The following is a 19071-nucleotide window of genomic DNA, read 5'->3' as shown; positions in this document are numbered from 1 at the left end:
ATATACAAGCACTATGGAAAACAGTATGGAGGTAACTTAGCAAAGTATACATAGAACTACCATATGACCCAGGAATCTTACTCTTGGGCATATATCCAGACAAAACTTTCCTTGAAAAAGACACATGCACCCACATGTTCATTGCAACACTATTCACAATAGCCAAGACATGGGAACAACTTAAATGTCCATTGACGGATAATTGGATTAGGAAGAAGTGGTGTATATACACAATGGAATACTACTCAGCCATAAAAAAAGAACAAAAGAATGCCATTTGCAGCAACAAGGATGGAACAAGACATTCTCATACTAAGTGAAGTAAGCCAGAAAGAGAAAGAAAAATACCATATGATATCACTTATATCTGGAAGCTAATATACAGCACAAATGAACCTTTCCACAGAAAAGAAAATCATGGACTTGGAGAATAGACTTGTGGTTGCCAGGGGGAAGGGGAAGGGAGTGGGATGGATGGGGTGCTTGGGGTTAATAGATGCAGACTATTGCCTTTGGAATGGATAAGCAATGAAATCTTGCTCTGTAGCCCCAGGAACTATATCTAGTCACTTATTATGGAGCATGATAATGTGAGAAAAAGAATCTATATATGTATGTGTAACTGGGTCACCATGCTGTACAGTAGAAAATTGACAGAACACTGAAAACCAACTATGATGAAAAAAAATCATTATATAAAAAAAGAAAGGAAAAATAATTACAAATAAAGACCTATTGCTTGATTTATTTTCTTTTTTGCCCATGTTTATATAAAAATTGTTTTGTTTGGACAGAACTCTATTCAATCAATTTAGATGAATCTATGCTAGCATTTCCAAAGATATAATATCATTAGAATAAGATGGAGGCACAGAATCAGGAATAAGATTTATAAAAGACCTTGAGAAAAGTATTCAAATATTTTTATTATTTGGATTTTTTATTCTTTTTTTAATTTTATCTTTTGTCTTTTTAAGGCCACACCCACGGCATATGGAGGTTCCCAGCTAGGGGTCTAATCGGAGCTGTTGCCACCGGCCTATGCCAGAGCCACAGCAATGCCAGATTCGAGCCGCATCTGCGACCTACACCACAGCTCAGGACAACACCGGATCCTTAATCCACTGAGAGAGGCCAGGGATTGAACCTGCAACCTCAGGGACGCTAGTCAGATTTGTTTCTGCTGTGCTGCAATGGGAACTCCCGATTTTTTATTCTTGATATTAGGAGGAAATAGGCTATATATTAATCCCCTATGAGTGAATTTCTTCCTGGGGTGAGGTTTGCATACTTTAGAACACCATTGGATATTTCTTGTTTTCATTGAATTTTTTCTAGAAGATAAGAAAATGATTGGACAGTTACTCTTTATGGTTGCTATCCTGCCTTTATCAGCTTTTTCCCAGTGTTGCATAGTCAGTCTACATGTCTTATAAGTGGATTTACATGCCTACTGTAAGTGCCTGTATTCATTAAAAAGAATGTATTCTAAAGTTATACTCCTCTTACTATGTGTAGAAAAACTTAACTCACTTAAACCATATGATGCTATCCTTCTTTGTAGACTGATTTATTTATTGACCACAATTTAAATTCACTAATTATTGATGTATGTGATAATGTGGGAACATTTTAATATGCTATAGAATTGTTTTTCTTTGAAATTTAGTGTAACTCCGAAAATAACCTTCAGAGAATGAAAATAAGAGTATGAATATTGAAATTTTATGTATAATATTAGCATTGAAATCATTTTCTGTTTTAGAAGTGTTGGTGGAACTACAAAGCTATCTACTGGTTGAGTCAATAAAATAGTTTATAACCAGTATTCAGTCCATTTTCTACATTAAAGCTAGTCTAAATATTAATGAAAATTGCAACAGAGAGGATTGCATTCGTTTATGGCAAGATTATAGACTGCAAAAGGAAATTTACAATCACTTGTCATAGCCTAGGCCAATTCAGAATCCAGATACCCTCTGTCTTGTCAAGGGTTTTACCTTAGGCCATATATACCCTTCCCACCTGCCACATCTGCAGGAGGAATCTTCAGAACAGATTTATTAATCCTTCAAAAGCTTCCACACTGGCATAGTCTACACTGATTATCTAAAATGTTCAGAACACTTTGAAAAAATTAACCATTACCAGAGTGAATGTTCCCTCCTTTCCTCCTCCTTTCCAACTAGAGGGAGAGAATGGAGAACTTAATCTTTTAAGCTTCCCCCTTCAAAACAAAATCATCTAGTCCAGTCAGATAATTTAAGCTGGTTCTAGAAAAGTAATATTAAGGTCATAATTTAATTTTTGTTTCAGAAATACAAGCCTAAACTAAATTTTCCTCTAGTGTACTGAGAATTTAATGAATATTTAATTGTCTATGATTAATTCTAAATAACATTATTTCAATTCTATTCATTCATTTGAATTGCAATCTCTGGCATTTTCAACTTTGTCTCTGTACTTCTTCCTCTCTTTTCTTATCAGTGGTCTTTTTCAATATATCCCACCCCAAATTAAGATTCTTAAATTCCACACAGCAGTTGCAAATTTAGTTTCTCTTATATTTGTGAGAAGGGTTAGTAAAAATGTCAGTAATTCTTTAAATTGTGGATCAATATTGTTTAAAATGACCTATAATACACTTACTGTGTGCTAAGGATTACTTTAATTTTTTTTTGTATAAATAGTTGCTTAATGCCATTCAATATTGTCAGTATCATCATTCCAATTTTACAGATGGGAATTGTATCACAGAGAGCATAAGTAACTTACTCAAGGTCAGAATGCTAGTTTACAGTAAAGATAGAAATTTTAAGTCATGTAGCTCCCAGTTTCCACACTCTTAACCATGGGCACCACTGGATTTCCATAAGGTAGGGATTTCTGAGGACAGGGCCAAAACTTTATTTCCAAATCAGGACAATTATTCTATTTTTTGTAAAATTCACTTTTATACATAGTGATTATACAATATGAGATTTTGATAAGTTTGTTAGAGAAAGATATCAAATCTGAAGTCAGGTAAATGGGTTGGAAGTTTCATTTTTATAATTAGCTTGTTGTATGACTGATCTTGAATATTTTTCTTATTTTTCCTAATTTCTCTGACACCATTTCTTCACCCTTTATGGAGGACTAAAATAGTGACATATAAAAAGTGACCAGGTTCATAATAGATTTTCTTCCTTTTTCCTACAGGAAGGAATAAATAATCCATTTTATTTTTTCTCTGTTATTTCACATAGGTTAGCCTGAAGAAATAAAGGATTAATATCCTTTGGTCTAAGGCTGAAAAAGAGCTCAGCATACTGATTTGCCATATTTAAGCATGTAAGCGTGTTGTTTGTCTGTCTATGAATTAATTAGCTCTGTCACAATAGAAGCACTATCCACACTCTGCTCCAAAGAGTCTTACTCTGCCTTTTGAGGAATGAGCATTTTATTTTACAGATTTCACTAGAACCGCACATGAGAGAGGTGGAAACCTTCGCCACCATTTCACAGCCAACCACTGCTTGTCATATGTTCTGAAAGTTTGTTCTTTATTTGTGGGGAATGTAAGTAGCTGGTTCAAGTTCCATGTGTTTGGTGAAATGCCTAAATAAACTCATTTAAACCTGGAGATTATGTCGATTGATAAGGCACTCTTGTGAATATTTCGTTGAAACCTGGAATATAGTTTTTTTTCTTAACTCATTTGCCTTTTCAGATGTATGAGAGGAAACCTAGAGAAGTTTTGAAAAATGGAGTTAAGTCCTATTAAGCACTGAGAGTACATTTTGAGTATTAATATATGTGGTCAGTTTGAAGGAATAGTATCTGCTGTTTGGGCTTTGCTTTGTTGAATTGAGATGCTATACATTTATTAACACTAAGCCTCAATAAAAGAAAGGTGCTTGGTATCTCATTAATATGATGAAATTCAGGTAAAACTGAACTTGCTGACTAAAAATAGCCAAATAGAAAAAATAAGTCAGTTAAAATATGAGTGATTTTTAAGACATAATTTATAAAGAATTTGTCAAAAATGAAATCTGTCTGGAATGGAAATATTGCTTAGCTAAATATCTGAGTACTGCCTTGAAGTTATTCAAGTGTCTGTATACATTTTGGAAGTATTTAAATCATATGTTAAATTCAGGTTAGTTATATGTTAATACTTTTAAGTGATTGTCAGGAAGAGACATTCAATATTTTGCAAGACTCAGGAAGGAGACAAATGTTACATTTACCTCATATAGTGTTCTTGTCTGTTTTTATCACTTATATATGATTCAAAACAACTGCAAAATCTCTGAAATGAATCAAACAACATATACAATTGGCAAAAAATCCCTGAGTATATTAAAATTAAAATAGACCTAGAGATATTCCCTTCTCCGACAAATTTGCATACTACTAATTCAATACTTAGGGCTTATGCTGGGATAGATTTTAAGAATTTAATGGCATTATTAGTTATTTACTATAACCATGTTTGGGTTTGCTTTGTATAAAACTAATTCCCCAAATAGCTCCTCTGATATCTAAAGTTCACTACCATTTATAATATAGGAAATGAGTTGTTTTTAGCCAGTATCTTTCCTCTCATATTTTATTTTACATTTCATTCACTCAGTTTCACTGTCTGGGTGATGATCATCTATGTAATATATGTTAGGAATTTTCACTTGAAGGACCATGTATCTTTAAATGTCTTCTCTATTCGTTCTAGTTCTAACACATGTAATTTCCCCTTTAATTTGACATCATTTAACGGCACATTACACGTCAATGATGTGATCTGTGAATATTTACAATGTTCATGTCATTTTTATTTTCTAATCCAATTTAAGTAGCTCTGCTTTTTATGACATCATGAATTCTTCAGTCTTTTTGGTCTTTTTGGGACTAATTATTCCATTAGTTCCTTTGAACTAGCTCTGTGTTGTCAGTCATTTCTTCCCTTTTGATCATAAGACCTTTGCTGCCCTCCTTTGCATGTACAATCAGCCCTAGGTCTATGCAACCAAGCTAAGTACCAAGTCCTTATCCTTTCAGATTGTTACTTCTAATCTTTTCTGTCCCAAAGGTACTTTGTAGGTATATCTACCTATTGTATGGCTTCTACAGCTCTTACCTTGTGAAAACTAATTTGGATACATTTAAAAAATTCTAATAATGATAAAAAATATATGAGATACTTTCACTTGCTAAGACAGATTTCAAGAAAACAATATCTGAGTAAAAGAAAAAAGGAAAAAAGCAGGCTAAATTTCACTTGTAACAATATTACGTGACACATAGTCTATGGTTATTGTTCAATGCTGGTTTTGGCAGACTTACAAAATGTCTTAGATTCAACTTTTGAAAAAATCTAGTCTTTCTTGGTACTTTCCATATACATTTTCCTGTTAACTTAATATGAAAGCTTATAGATGTGATTAATTTTAAGCAACATAAAGGCAAGAGGAAATTTGGTGTAATTTAAGCATGACTTTGTCTTTAACCCCCTTGTTTACTAGGAACTTTTAGCATTTCCTCTGTGATGCTAAGGAGCTCTGCTGTCTGTTGCTGCCCTCTGTAGTGATGATGAAGAGAGGACAAGATCAGCTTTGTTAAACGCAGAAGAGCTGGACTAAATTTTTTCTCCAGAATGCAAATGCAGCCTGTTGGAAATTCACATATTCTCTGAAAATAAAAAGCCAATAGGAGTATTTTTGCATTTGATGTGTTCTTCCTCAAGTACTAGACACTGAGAACATTACCTGACTGGCTTCTTAGGTATCATTTTTAAATACATAAAAAGTAGGTCTATGATTTAAAATTTCAGGTTGGATGGCAATGGCTAAAAATGGTCCAGAAATGGATACACACATACGCACACACACATATATATATATTTGATATATATATATATGCTTCTTAGGGCCGTACCCGCAGCATATGGAAGTTCCCAGGCTAGGGGTCAAATTGGAGCTATAGCTGCCAGCCTACGCCACAGCCATAGTAACACAGGATCCAACCAGCTTCTGCGACATACACCACAGCTCAAGGCAACTCTGGATCCTTAATCCACTGAGTGAGGCCAGGGATCTTACCCACATCTTCATGGATACTAGTCAGATTTGTTTCTGCTGAGCCACAATAGGAACTCCCTCAATCAAAATGAAATCATTGTAAAGCTAAACTCTTACAAGGAATGTAGTTTGTACTCTATAAAGCTGTACCCAGATAGCAAGTATGTTTATTTCCTTATCTAGATTTAATCTGATTTAACTGTGAACTAGTTAAAAATCTATTCCTCCCTTCTCATTCTACTCCTAAACATTGCTCCCACTCCTCCTTCTACGAATAGAATTAGAGAGGATTAGTCCAAGTAACAGGGAATTCCTGAACTTAGGAGGAACTTAATAGGACCTGGGTAGTATCTAGGAAGAGACAACAGAAATGTGCCCCCTCGAAAAGAAGGCTGGCTGAAGCTAGACAGGGCTTAGGGCCCTAGATAAGTGGCCTGAGGCTCAGGGCAAGGGATTCTCTGCAGAAAAACTCAGAGCCAAGTCCTACTATGAAAACAATGCCCTCTTTGCTAGGGTTAGGGTCAAACCAGAGTGTGGTAGCCCTTTGAAAACACAACTGAATTCAGAGGATATCTCTTTCAAAATTCCTTTATATAATCAAGTCTGCAGATGTGAGTATACCAGATCTGCCATTTACTGCCCGCATAGCCATCTCAGAGAGTCAGGTTCTTCAATTTTCCTAAGCCTCCGTTTCCTCATTTGTAAAGTTGGTTATAATCAGGAAATAATGTTGCTGAAACTCCTGATATAATGTGTATTGTCAAAAGTAGTAGGTATTTAGACTTACCCGGCAGGGAAAATACCAAGATCGTGAATGCACGATCTCCATGGCACCCTGGATGTGCTGACCCCACCATTTCCCCAAATGTGGGAAATTTGATTGCTTAATTTGTAAAGGGGATCTGCACTCATGCTAAAAACATAGTCAATATTTAATAAAAGTTAACTGACTCAAAATCTGATCAGGATAAGCGCAGAAATTGGATAGATCAACCTGCAAGTAACATTAATAATAGCTTTATTTAAAATGTACCAAAAGTGGCCATGAAACTATTCTCTGAATTTCTGAAATTGTCTGACATATGTGAATGCCTGTTCTATATATTTCCATAGTAGAGAACTCTGGAACTCACTGTGGGAAATTGACATGTGGCCAAGACTCAACTCTTGTACCATACTTTCTATGAGTCAGTTATCACGTTCATGCTTGTATTGGTTTATATTTTGATTTTTCAAAGACACTCTTCCTGAGGTATATGCTCTACCAAAACCTGACTGTAATTCCAAGATATGTGTTAACAGTTTGTGGAGAAAGCTCATATGATTAAGATTTCAACGTAAAGAACCAGTTTGCCTAAATGATATGGGGTATCATTAATTTTGACTTTTTTTTTTCTGCTAGTGGCATTACCACTGGGTATTCTTATAAAGATCATATTTATCTTTCAATGTGTGTTGGGGGAACATTTCCAAAAAAGTAAAAGATTATTCAATGGCTCATGTATTCTTTTTATTTCTTTCAGCTTAAAAAAGAAATGTCCAATTTTATTAACTCACTTCAACATAGTCACCACTTAAAGTGTTAGATGAGGAAAAGTTGAAGGTTTTGGGGGGGTGATTGATAAAGCCACTATTTACTGGCCTTCTTACATTGTCTCAATTTTCTTTTGAGAACAAGAGAAGCCATTAAACATTTAAATATTTAAATTTCCATAAGTAAAAAGTAAGAAGTGATATTTTTAACAATGTTCAAAGTGAACTTTGGAACTGATGAAAATAAACATATGGGTCCTGGAGCCAGAATATCTGGTTTTGAATCTCAAATATGCTACTTCCTAGCTATATGACATTAGAAAAATGTCTATGCCTTTTTGTGCTTAAGTTTTCTCTACTTTAAGTGGGATGAATTACAGATCTCACAACACTGTTGTGAGGAATAAAGTTAATACATGGGAAACATCTACCTATATTTGTAGGTTCACAGGGAAACGAAATAATGCAATGTAAATTCAAGGTTTAGAGACAGTCACAGTAACACAAAACAGTATGTAGGCTTTAAAATATTTGCCCAATTAGTTAAGTTTTTATTTGAATAATTACAGTAAGGATATTTATTACACAAAAATCCATAACATGGTAATGGTAATTAGAAACCCCTGCAGTTTTTCAAGAAAAAACTGAGCCACAGAAGATGAGCAATACTATCTCTTCCAGTTCAGGTTTGCTCCTTGGCTGTCAGATTGTTCTTTAGACAAAACATGTAGCAGTTTGATGGAGAGCACCTCCATATTCTAGGTGCATTTAACAAAATATGTGTTTGAAAATCTTGTGCATATTACATTATTGGTGACTGGATACTTGTAAAACGTTAAGATGGTTGTTGGGAGTGAGCCTCCTTAGCAATACCACCTATTTTTCAATACCTTCTTTTGTAGTGTGCAATTTAATCAATGTTTTAACTGTGAGTCAAAAGTACATATTTTATGAATTCTCCTTAAAGGTTTACGATTTTTTCTTTTACTACTAATATACAAAATGACCATTTTATGTCTCTAATGATTGTGTCTCAATAGCCCAATACAATTACTAATAGAGAACTACATGGTCTGAAATGAACTCTAATATAATTATTTCTATCCCTGGGTTGTGGATAATTCAATCTTCAATGCTGATGTTCTAGTTAAACATGGTGGATTTACATACCCACAGTCTTAGGTATGTATCTAAAGAGGCCAACTGGTATCATGAATAATAATCACTTCATTTTGCTCTTTATCTAGTGAAAATCTGGATTCTGAAAGCCTTATATGATTTTTCTCTGGTGCTCAATATTAATGAAGGAGAAGAAATTTGTATGAATTAGTTAGGCTTAAAGGTAATTGAAACAGAGCCTGCCAAAAGTATAAATGGAACTTCAAAGTTTGTATTATAAAATTTATTATTTTCCAAATGAATTTGCTAAAAAACTATTTCTCAATACATTCTTACAAGCAACTAGTGCTTATTTCTCTCTCTCTCTTTTTTTTACTGTATTGAAATTTGTACTATATTATATCTTCTTGGTAAGATAAGTACAATAATAAATACCACATGAATGCTTGAAATAGAAGAATGGTGATATGCTTTGACCTTGTTTAAAGAATTATTCTTTAGTAGTTTCAAGTTACATAGCCTTCTACTCATTTTTATACTGCTTTATAATTTCAAGAATTTAGAATATTAAACTCAGTGTCTAAAGGAAAATTTGGGACTGACTGCTATGATTACACATTTGTTTAGCACCAAGGTTGCTAAGCCTCAAGGGCTGAAACAAACACTGAATCATGAAGAAAATTAATTGAGCTTTTACAACCCGAAAGCATCTATTCTGTAAATATAGCACAGAGTACTTGTAGCTCCAACTGGCTTAGAATATTTTTTTCACTCTGCTATGGTGCCTGAAGAATCTATAATTAGAGATATTCCTTTGGGTTCAGACACTATCGCAACTGTTACCTGGAAGGTTAAACTGATAACTGTGTTTGGGCGTAGGAACACATATGATATTGTCGTATGGAGCTTAAACAGTATTTAAAAAAAAAATCCTAGTAAATTGGAATAGGAAAGCCACAGTTCATGGATTATTCCAGAAAGGGTAACTTTGGGTGGCATAAAAAAGTAAGGTTTAGCTCTTATATGAGAAGTTATTATGGTTCTAATTTGTTTGTCACTGAACCCAGGTTTTCATTCTTTATGAAAAAAAGTTGATAGAGATATTACTTAACCCAAACTGAGAATGATTTATCAAATATTTATTATGTATTTTTTTGACATTGGCTATGTACAAGCTTATTTCTAGGGTTGGTGTAGGGGTGAGATAGTTCAGAAATAAATAAAATGTCTCCTGGTTTGCAAAACAATTCTAGTTTAAAGGAAGAGATAGTGTTTATATAGATAACAGTAGAGAGTAAATGAAATAAGAAAATGAGGATCTTAAAGAAAAAGGTTAAGGCTACGTTTCATATTAGAACACTAGAAACCTTATTGTAACGTAGGCTTTTCAGTTGTTCTCCAGAAAGTACTATAGAAGTAGTAGAAGGGACCACTTTTAAAATAAACAAAACAAACATAAAACATTTTTGGGGGCAGTGGAAATGAATCTGACTAGGAAACATGAGGTTGGGGGTTTGATCCCTGGCTTTGCTTGGTGGGTTAAGGATCCAGCATTGCCATGAGCTGTGGTGTAGACTGCAGATGCAGCTCAGATCTGGCCTTGCTTTGGTTGTGGCATAGGCCAGCAGCTACAGCTCCGATTAGAACCCCTAGCCTGGGAACCTCCATATGCCGTGGGTGTGGCCCTAAAAAGACAAAATAAATAAATAAATAAAACCTTTTTTATAAAAATATATTCTTCTTCCAAAAAAATCAAGAAAAAAAATCCCACACTATAAATAGCCGTATGTTTATGTGTGTACCTACTTCCAATTTTTCCAGTTCTCTTCCTGTACAAATCTTCCCTTTCTTTTAACTTTTCTTCAAACTAACCACATACTAATGCACCAGAAACCTCTTTAAGTGGGGGAGGGTATGCTCTCCAGTTGTGTAGGATTGGTCCATACGTATAAAAAACTGAAGGGAAATAGCTCTTCACTTAAAATTAGTGTTCAAAACAGAGAGTAATTAGGTTTAGAAGAAAACTCAGTTAAAGTTGTTATGTGACTACACTATTAGAATTAAGAGGTAACTGAGATTTCCCAAGTGATAACAGATAATTTGCCATTTAGCCTGTAATGAGGTTTGAAAAAAAAGATGCTCAACAAGATATCAGCAGTAACTAGAAAGGCATTTCTTAGAAGGTCCACCCAGTGTGCATTTATTCTTTTATCCTTATAAAAGAGACAAATTGTCTAATGCAGGGTACTCTCAGTAGTCATCATTAGTGCCCCCCAAAAGGTTTCTATTGACCCTAACTCTCTCTACTATTTCCTCCCCTCCTGTCTTTTCCTAATTTTCTGCTGAACTATTCTATCATAAGCCATCTGGGTCAGATGTGGTGGGATAGTACAGAAAAATAGAAATCATAACCTTCAGTGTTGTAGTAATTACATTTTTACTTGAAATATTCAGAGAATAGGATGCAATCTTTAAATGCATATGCAAATTTTGTGCAAATTATATGCTAATACATGTGTGGCCCGCCTAACTATTACATATAACTGAATGCAGCCCTTGGGAAAATCTTATTGGAGATCATTGGTCTAATGAAAATTGCTGCTGCACGCTAATTATAGTGACATGTATGCAGCTGTATTGCCCCTTAGTGGTGAGGGGGATGACAGAGGTTAGTTGAAGTTAGATGGCTGACTGACGGAATTATGTCTGTGATCATAGAAGTAAATAGCAAAATATCTCTATTCTCTAAAATTCCATTTTTTATAACTTTACACCTAAATTAAAATGTAGCATTGGGTAACTACTGACAGTATGTTCAGGAAGATAGGGGTTAGGACACAAAAGACACAAATTACCACTTGACTGAATTGGTTTACTCTTTCTTTGCTATCATGTTTTCACCAATTTTTCATTTCTTACCAATTGGATAACTCATTGGGAATATGCAGATTATACAGATACACTCTATACATTTAGAGAAGTAATACCACATTCACATTCCAAAAAATAAGCCTGAGTTCCCGTCGTGGCGCAGTGGTTAACGAATCCGACTAGGAACCATGAGGTTGCGGGTTCGGTCCCTGCCCTTGCTCAGTGGGTTAACGATCCGGCGTTGCCATGAGCTGTGGTGTAGGTTGCAGACGCGGCTCGTATCCCGCGTTGCTGTGGCTCTGGCGTAGGCCAGTGGCTACAGCTCAGATTCGACCACTAGCCTGGGTACCTCCATGTGCCGCGGGAGCGGCCCAAAGAAATAGCAAAAAGACAAAACAAAAAAAAACAAAAAATAAGCCAATGATAAAAGGATTGAATTATTCCTTTGAAACAGGCAAATCCAAGTTCCACTGTGTTCAGGCTGTATGACTTTGGGCAAGCTATTTCATTTTTTTTTTTTTAATGTTCTTTTTATTGTTCCACGTAAACTTACTTCTTTCATTCTATATTCTGCCTCATTCCACAAAGCCTTTTTTTTTTTTTTTTTTTTTTCTGTCTTTTTGGGGCCGCAACCGCGGCATATGGAGGTTCCCAGGCTAGGGTCTAATTGGAGCTGTAGCTGCTGGCCTACGCCACAGCCATAGCAATGCCGGATCCCTGATCCGCTTGCTGAGTGAGGCCAGGTATCGAACCCTCAACCTCATGGTTCCTAGTCAGATTTGTTTCCGCTGCGCCATGATGGGAACTCCCTGGCAAGCTATTTCATATCTTTGAGTCTTCAGTTACCCAACTATGAAAATATGGTAATGGTACACACCTTCTGGGGTAGCTAAAGGATCATATGAAATTCTATTTTGCAGAGCCTAGGGTATGACAGAAAAATACTTATGACCCTGTTATTGCATTTAAAATGAGTCATTATTAAAAGTATTTTTTTTTTCGTATTTAAAGATGCTCTCTAGTCTAGACTAATTTTTAATTGATAAGATTTACATTTCATAATTAGAGACATTCAGTATTTGAGAGATGGCCCATTCTGATTTAAGCTATAAGCTAAGAGAAAAAAAAGTTAGCTTCAATTGTGATGTGGAATACTAAGCAGAAGTATAATATGTGATTGTATTTAGGAGTCCTAACACCACCATTTGAGACTTTTGACTAAGAGATGAAGACATTGAATTGTGGAGGAAGAGTGAAAGAATTACCTTAATTATTCATTAACTTAATTAGTCTAATTAATTTAAGCAGTTTCCTTGCTTGAAAGAAGTACTTTCCCGAACTTGTTCAGAAATTGTATCTACCTTCATTAAAGCTAAAAGAGACATAAAATGCTTTAACTTATGATAAAGTTTAATAATCAAAGGACTTGCCAATTGTGTTAGGAAATAGATCATGGAAAAGATCCCTTGATTTTTAAGAATTTTCAATTCTTGCCAGTTTTTTTCTTTTCTCTTGTTAAAAGATAAGATTTTGCCATTTCAAACACTATTCCAGATTAGAGATTGTAGCATGTTTAAGAGCTCCTTGAAGCTTTGGCTAAAAACAAGGATATTAAGATTAGTATGTGTAAAAGATCCACTGGATTTCTAAGTATAGCATGTGTAATTATTTTTGAGTATTTAAAAAGGAGTAGTTTATGTTTTGTTCCACTAAATAACTTTGCATTTAAGTGACCATGTGTGCTTACCTTACACTAGGCACATATTTATGTAGCTGAATATCCTTTCATCTGTGATCATTTAGAAAAAAAATGGATAAATGTATATAAAAGATATGCAGCTCAATGTACATATTTAAAAGGAAATGTTAGCAATAAACACTTGTTAGGTCTCAATCCATATAAAGGGCTATTTTATATATCATGTATATTTTCTAATTTTAGTAGCAGTTAATTCTTTCAGACCTATGTTCAGCACTGTGCATTTTTCTTATTATACAAGCAGCATTAAGAACAGTGCTTACTAAGTGCTTTTCTACTATGAGGATAATGACAGCCAATGTAATTGTTTTGGCATTACCTTTTTACTGAATTTGTTCTATGTGACACCTTAAAATTTAAATAGAGCATTGTATTATGATGGACACCAAGTTGTGCCTTAAATCTCATGCCGCATTTTTCCCCTACACAGATGACTTAATTACTAAAAATGAAGTCACTGTCCAGTTCTTAATGACTTAATCATTTGGAAGCAAATTGATTTATCCTTTTAATCTGAATAAACTCCTTACCTCCTGTGTTAAGCAGAAGGAGGACGTCTGTTATGAAATAAAATTGAAGGTTTAAATATGTTTGATCACAGTTTTCTCCTAGTATAAAATGTGTGAAATCAACAGATTCAACACTTTTAGCTTCAGGAAATGCTTGACTCTCTGAAAGGCATATAATTGAGTGTACCTGTGGTATAGGGCTATGTCTAATCAGTCGACTGTGTTGCTGGGTAGAGTCAAGTGCCATTCATCTGCCTCCCCTGAGATTTGTGGAAACAAGAAGGAGGAGCAGACAAAGACAAAGATATATAACCATGTTGACCACTGAAGTTCATGGTTAACAACTTAATTATCTGAGTTCAGCTATCACTCAGAAACAAACCTGTGCAATGTAGGCACATTTTATAATTTACAATAGAAATAGCATAATACTAAGGACAGTGCTGCTAGAATTAGAATCTACGTTAAGTGTATTTAATTTAATTTTTCTAATTATATTTCTAATAGCTTAAATATCTGCACTGATAAAACAGTTAACCACCTGCATTTAAAGGCCACCTGATGCATTTATTTTGGAACAGTAACAGATTGGTATAATTTCAGCTCAAGTTCCTCTGAAAATTCTTCTATTAATGGGCCCTACATTAATCTTTGTGCCTGATCTGCAAATGATGTTATAAAGCAACAACTATCATGAGAATTGCCATTACATGGTAATATCCTGGGTTTTTTTTCCAGTTCAAATTTGGATCAGTGGATAGTTAAATTAAAAATAGAAATTTGCACTGGCATTTTCGTTTTCCTATGGAGCATCAATGTTGGAATAGGGCCTGGTTTAAAAAAAAAATCAATTCAGTGAAATATTTGCATAGCACTATGTGAGGAAGGTTAGATGAATAGGCACTACACCTACTATACCAAGTGAGCAAACATTCAGACTGCCCCTATTTCCATACGGTTTCTATATGTTCCATATATAGTGAGCTGATGATATGATGTAACTTAAATTGATTCATTGTCCAAGCAGCACAAAATCTAACTTTTTGAAAATATGATAAATGATATAGATCTTCTCCTCCTCTCAAAAAACAAAAGGAGGGAGGGAAATGTGCAAAGAAAGCATCAGCATTTCATCAAGACAGTCAAATGAAAAGTATATTCTATTTCCTTTTGGTTAGAAATGAACCTAGTCCTAGCAAAGCTCAGAGAACTGAAGAGTTCAAATGGGCCATCTTGTCCATCCTTAGACACACAATGATATTTGAAAATGTTGTCTTAACACACTGAAAGTAAACACTTCCAGAACTCTGATTGTAGTGATACTGTTCTGTCAATGAACTTATATGTAGTCCAGGCTGAATATGCTCTTATTCGAGGAAGCATGAGATAATGCGACCACAGGGAATAATATGGTAGTGCCACAGAAGTTCCGACGTTAACTGGAAGTATGCTTTTAATTAGCAATGGTGATAATAATGCTGATGATTGTTATTGTAACATCTATTATCATCTTTTTAGTTGAATTCGATGCAGAAGAGTGGAGCTGGGAGTTGTTAGTTTAGGTCTTGTGTTGGTGCTAGCTCTAACTGACACAAGTTTATGTGTTCTTAAGCCATTTAACCACCATGTGCCAGTTTCTGCATCTGTAAATATGGAGGTTAAATTTGATGTGGTTTTTTTGTTGTTGTTTGTTTGTTTTTTTAGCTGCACCTGTGACATGTGAAAGTTCCAGGGCCAGGACTGAAACCCAAGCCACTGCAGTGAAAATGCCTGCTCTTTAGCCTGCTGTGCCACAAGAGAACTTCTAAATTAATGACCTTAAAACATAAAATTTCTATATTGGATACCATATCATGAAGGGGCAAAATATGTGCTTTGGTGTGTATAAGACTTGGGTTTATATTTAGATTCTACCATCTACTTATTGATGTGATTTGTTCAAGAACAACCTCTCCTATCCTTATTTTTCTTTGGAGTACCTTTGAGATAATTAAGCTAATCAGACAGAGCCGAAGTCAAGAGTAAAGGGTAACAGTCCTCAGTTCATTGTAAGTACTTAAACGTTTCTTCACTGGGTTCCACTATGACTACTACTTGACTTGACTATGAATGTGACAGAAGGGACAGAAACCATGTCGGTGGCCAGTGATGATGTGATTAGAAAACAGCGAGAGTTTGGGGAATCTACTCCTTACAGGACTATCACAGTAGCCTTTGTCCCACATGTAGCAAAGTGAATTGACTGCCCTTCTGAACCTGAAATATTCAGTTTGAAACTTGTCCTATGTGTCCAACAGAATTGTGAATTTACAGAGAAACTGCAGATGGCTAAAGTCATGGCTGTACTCTGGGAAATGCATAGATATTTTTGTTGTGCTGTCTACAATCATACTCTTAAAAAGGACTGCATGACAGGGTTGCCAGCTACTACTGGTTAAAAGCTCTTTTTGTGGCATTATGTGTAAGTATAAAGTGGAGCAAACACCATATCTTAATTCATAATTTCCCAACATGTAAAATGACTGAAGATTCATTTTTCCTATAGTTTGTGAGTCCTTTCCTCTCTTTGTCAGAGAGAATTGAGCTAACTGCAACTTATAAAATATACAGTTATGGGAAGCCATGTCTTGAATTGACATTGGCAATGAAAATGGCATGCATGACTCTTATTTGGACATGAATGACTATCTGAAAGGAAGTCAACCTTGAATGACACTGAGGAGCAGGATAATGAAGCATGATTTGACAGGTGATGGGATAAATCTAAAACATTGGAAGGGCTTGTATAATAAAATGAGTGAAATCGTTTGACTCGATCAAGGGACATTATGGGAAATTATGTCATTTCTGTACTATTTGTTTCTGTGATGAATGAAGAACTCTATTTCCTTGACTCAGGTTTAAGATCTTTTTTATCCATAATTTCTCCCAAATCTACTTTGGAAAAAAGAGATTATTTGTAAGGTATTATTTATTTGTCTCCTGGTCCAAATTGTGTATGCCACTTTGTGCTACCCAAGATGAATATTGTGGTAATGATGGTCTTATTTTCTTTCTCTAGTAGAGAAAGAAAAACAATTACAGATAATAATGTTTTGAACCCATCAGAAAGAACTAGTGCATGTCAAAAATACATTTACAAAAATTACTTAAAATTTCTTCAGTGACAAATAGGGTAAAAAGTATGCCAATTTGGAGTTCCTGTCGTGGCTCAGCAGTTGACAAACCTGACTAGCATCCATGAGGTCATAAATTTGATCCCTGGCTTTGCTCAGTGGGTTAAGGATCTGGCGTTGCCATGAGCTGTGGTGTAGGTCACAGACACTGCTTGGATCCTGCATTGCTGTGGCTGTGGCATAGGCGGGCAGCTACAGCTCCAATTGGACCCATAGCCTGGGAACCTCCATATGCCTTGAGTGTGGCCCTAAAAAGACAAAAATAAACAAAAAACAAAATAACTATGCCAGTTTGGATCAGGTCATTCTTGACCTTAAGATGGAATGATGCTTCTTTACCCGTTCCAACATTTTCACTGTCAATCAGAAGCACTTACCAATGGAGTGTTTTGTCCCAGATAAAGATTCCTGACTCTTCTGTTAAGAAAAGTTACTTCTAATTTCCTCAAAGCCTTGCTATTACTGAGTGATTCTGAAAACAGGAGTAGTGAGGCAGAGAGATCTCAGAAGGACTGAACTGCTGACAAGAAGTACCTGAGTGGACCAGGAATAAGGGCTGCCCTTCCAGTCTCCTCTCCCAGCAGGGTATAATGCCAGATGACCATGGGACATATGTCAACATTGGTTAATAGGTCTACGTATTGAGGTTTCAAGACTGACTGATAAAAACAATTTGTCTGCAAGTAGTTTGTCAAGAGCAGAAGTGACCTAGTTGCTCTATTTAATTGTGTGAAATCCAATTGATACTTTAACACACTTTTAAAGAACCATAGTGACACGTTTCTCCAGTTGGGGAAGGCTCAATAAAAAATAATACAATTCGTTGAAAATATGAGATCACTCTGTCCTTCAAGCCTGTACTCCATTCCTTGTTTAGGAATGATAAAATCTAAATCTTCATTGCCTCTTCCCTCTGGTACCAGCCATTCCCTCACTAGTTCACCATGTGTTGTCACTTCTACTTCACAAAGATCTTCAAGACCTGGATACAGTTTTCTATCCCCACTCCACTGTCTTAGCAACTTCCTTCATGAAGAGCCTCTTAATGTGTCTTACTGCTTTGATTTGTCTGAAGGGCATCCTTCACTTTCCTTGTGTTTTCCTGTCTAAAGAGCCCTGCTGCCTAAACACAGCTCTCTTGGGTCCAGATCTGGGGAAAGGGGAGGGAGAAGGAGGGGGGACAGAAAAAAATTGATTATCTGGGAAGAGTCAGGGTAAAGTATGAGGGTAAATCTTCCCTTCCATCTTCCGAAAATATATAACCTCTTGTGATTATAGCCAAGAAAATGTGCAGATGCATCAATGGCTTTTCTGAAAATGTATGTTTTTGATTCACTGAGATGAGACATTTTTGAAGAAATCTTTTAAAATAAAATACAAATTTCTTTTTCAAATTAAGGAACTTCTTTATGTTTTCTTGGTGCAGGGGCTCAGCAAGTATAGTGGAAATTTTAGAATTAGAAATTAGGCTTAAAGTTTGCGCATTTTTAGTACTTAATTAGCTACAGGTCCTCAATTTCTGATCTGTATTTTATGGACCTCTTCAGCCTCATTTAATGCTACTGAATTAATTATCTTTTCAGGATCAAGTTATGGTGCTCTCTTCCCTCCACCCTTCTTATATGTGGTTACCTCTGTCTGGAACATTCTTCTGTAATCCAACTTACTCAGCTACATCCCATGCCTACACATATGTATATCTGATTTCTCACCATCCGTCAGGCCTCAGCTTTAAATGCACCTCCTCTAAGAGTCCTTCTTTGACCCCTACTTGAAATTAAATCCTCCATCCATTGACTCCCATATGACCCTACACATCTTCCATCATAAGGCATCTTCACAAATAACCAAGTTCTTGGAAACACAAGAGACCTTCAGTGACAAGTTTTGGAAAGACATTCTCAAATGTTATTTGTTATTGATCAGAGTCACATATCCAGAATATCACAAATTATAGTCTGTCATACAATAGCCATTCACAAACATCTGTTTGAAGAATTATTAAATGATTGAATCAATAAATGAGTAGTGTTGAGAAGAAC

This window comes from Phacochoerus africanus, chromosome 3 (assembly GCF_016906955.1).
Source record: "Phacochoerus africanus isolate WHEZ1 chromosome 3, ROS_Pafr_v1, whole genome shotgun sequence".
Lineage (NCBI taxonomy): Eukaryota > Metazoa > Chordata > Mammalia > Artiodactyla > Suidae > Phacochoerus > Phacochoerus africanus.
Note: the sequence above shows the minus strand (reverse complement) of the source record.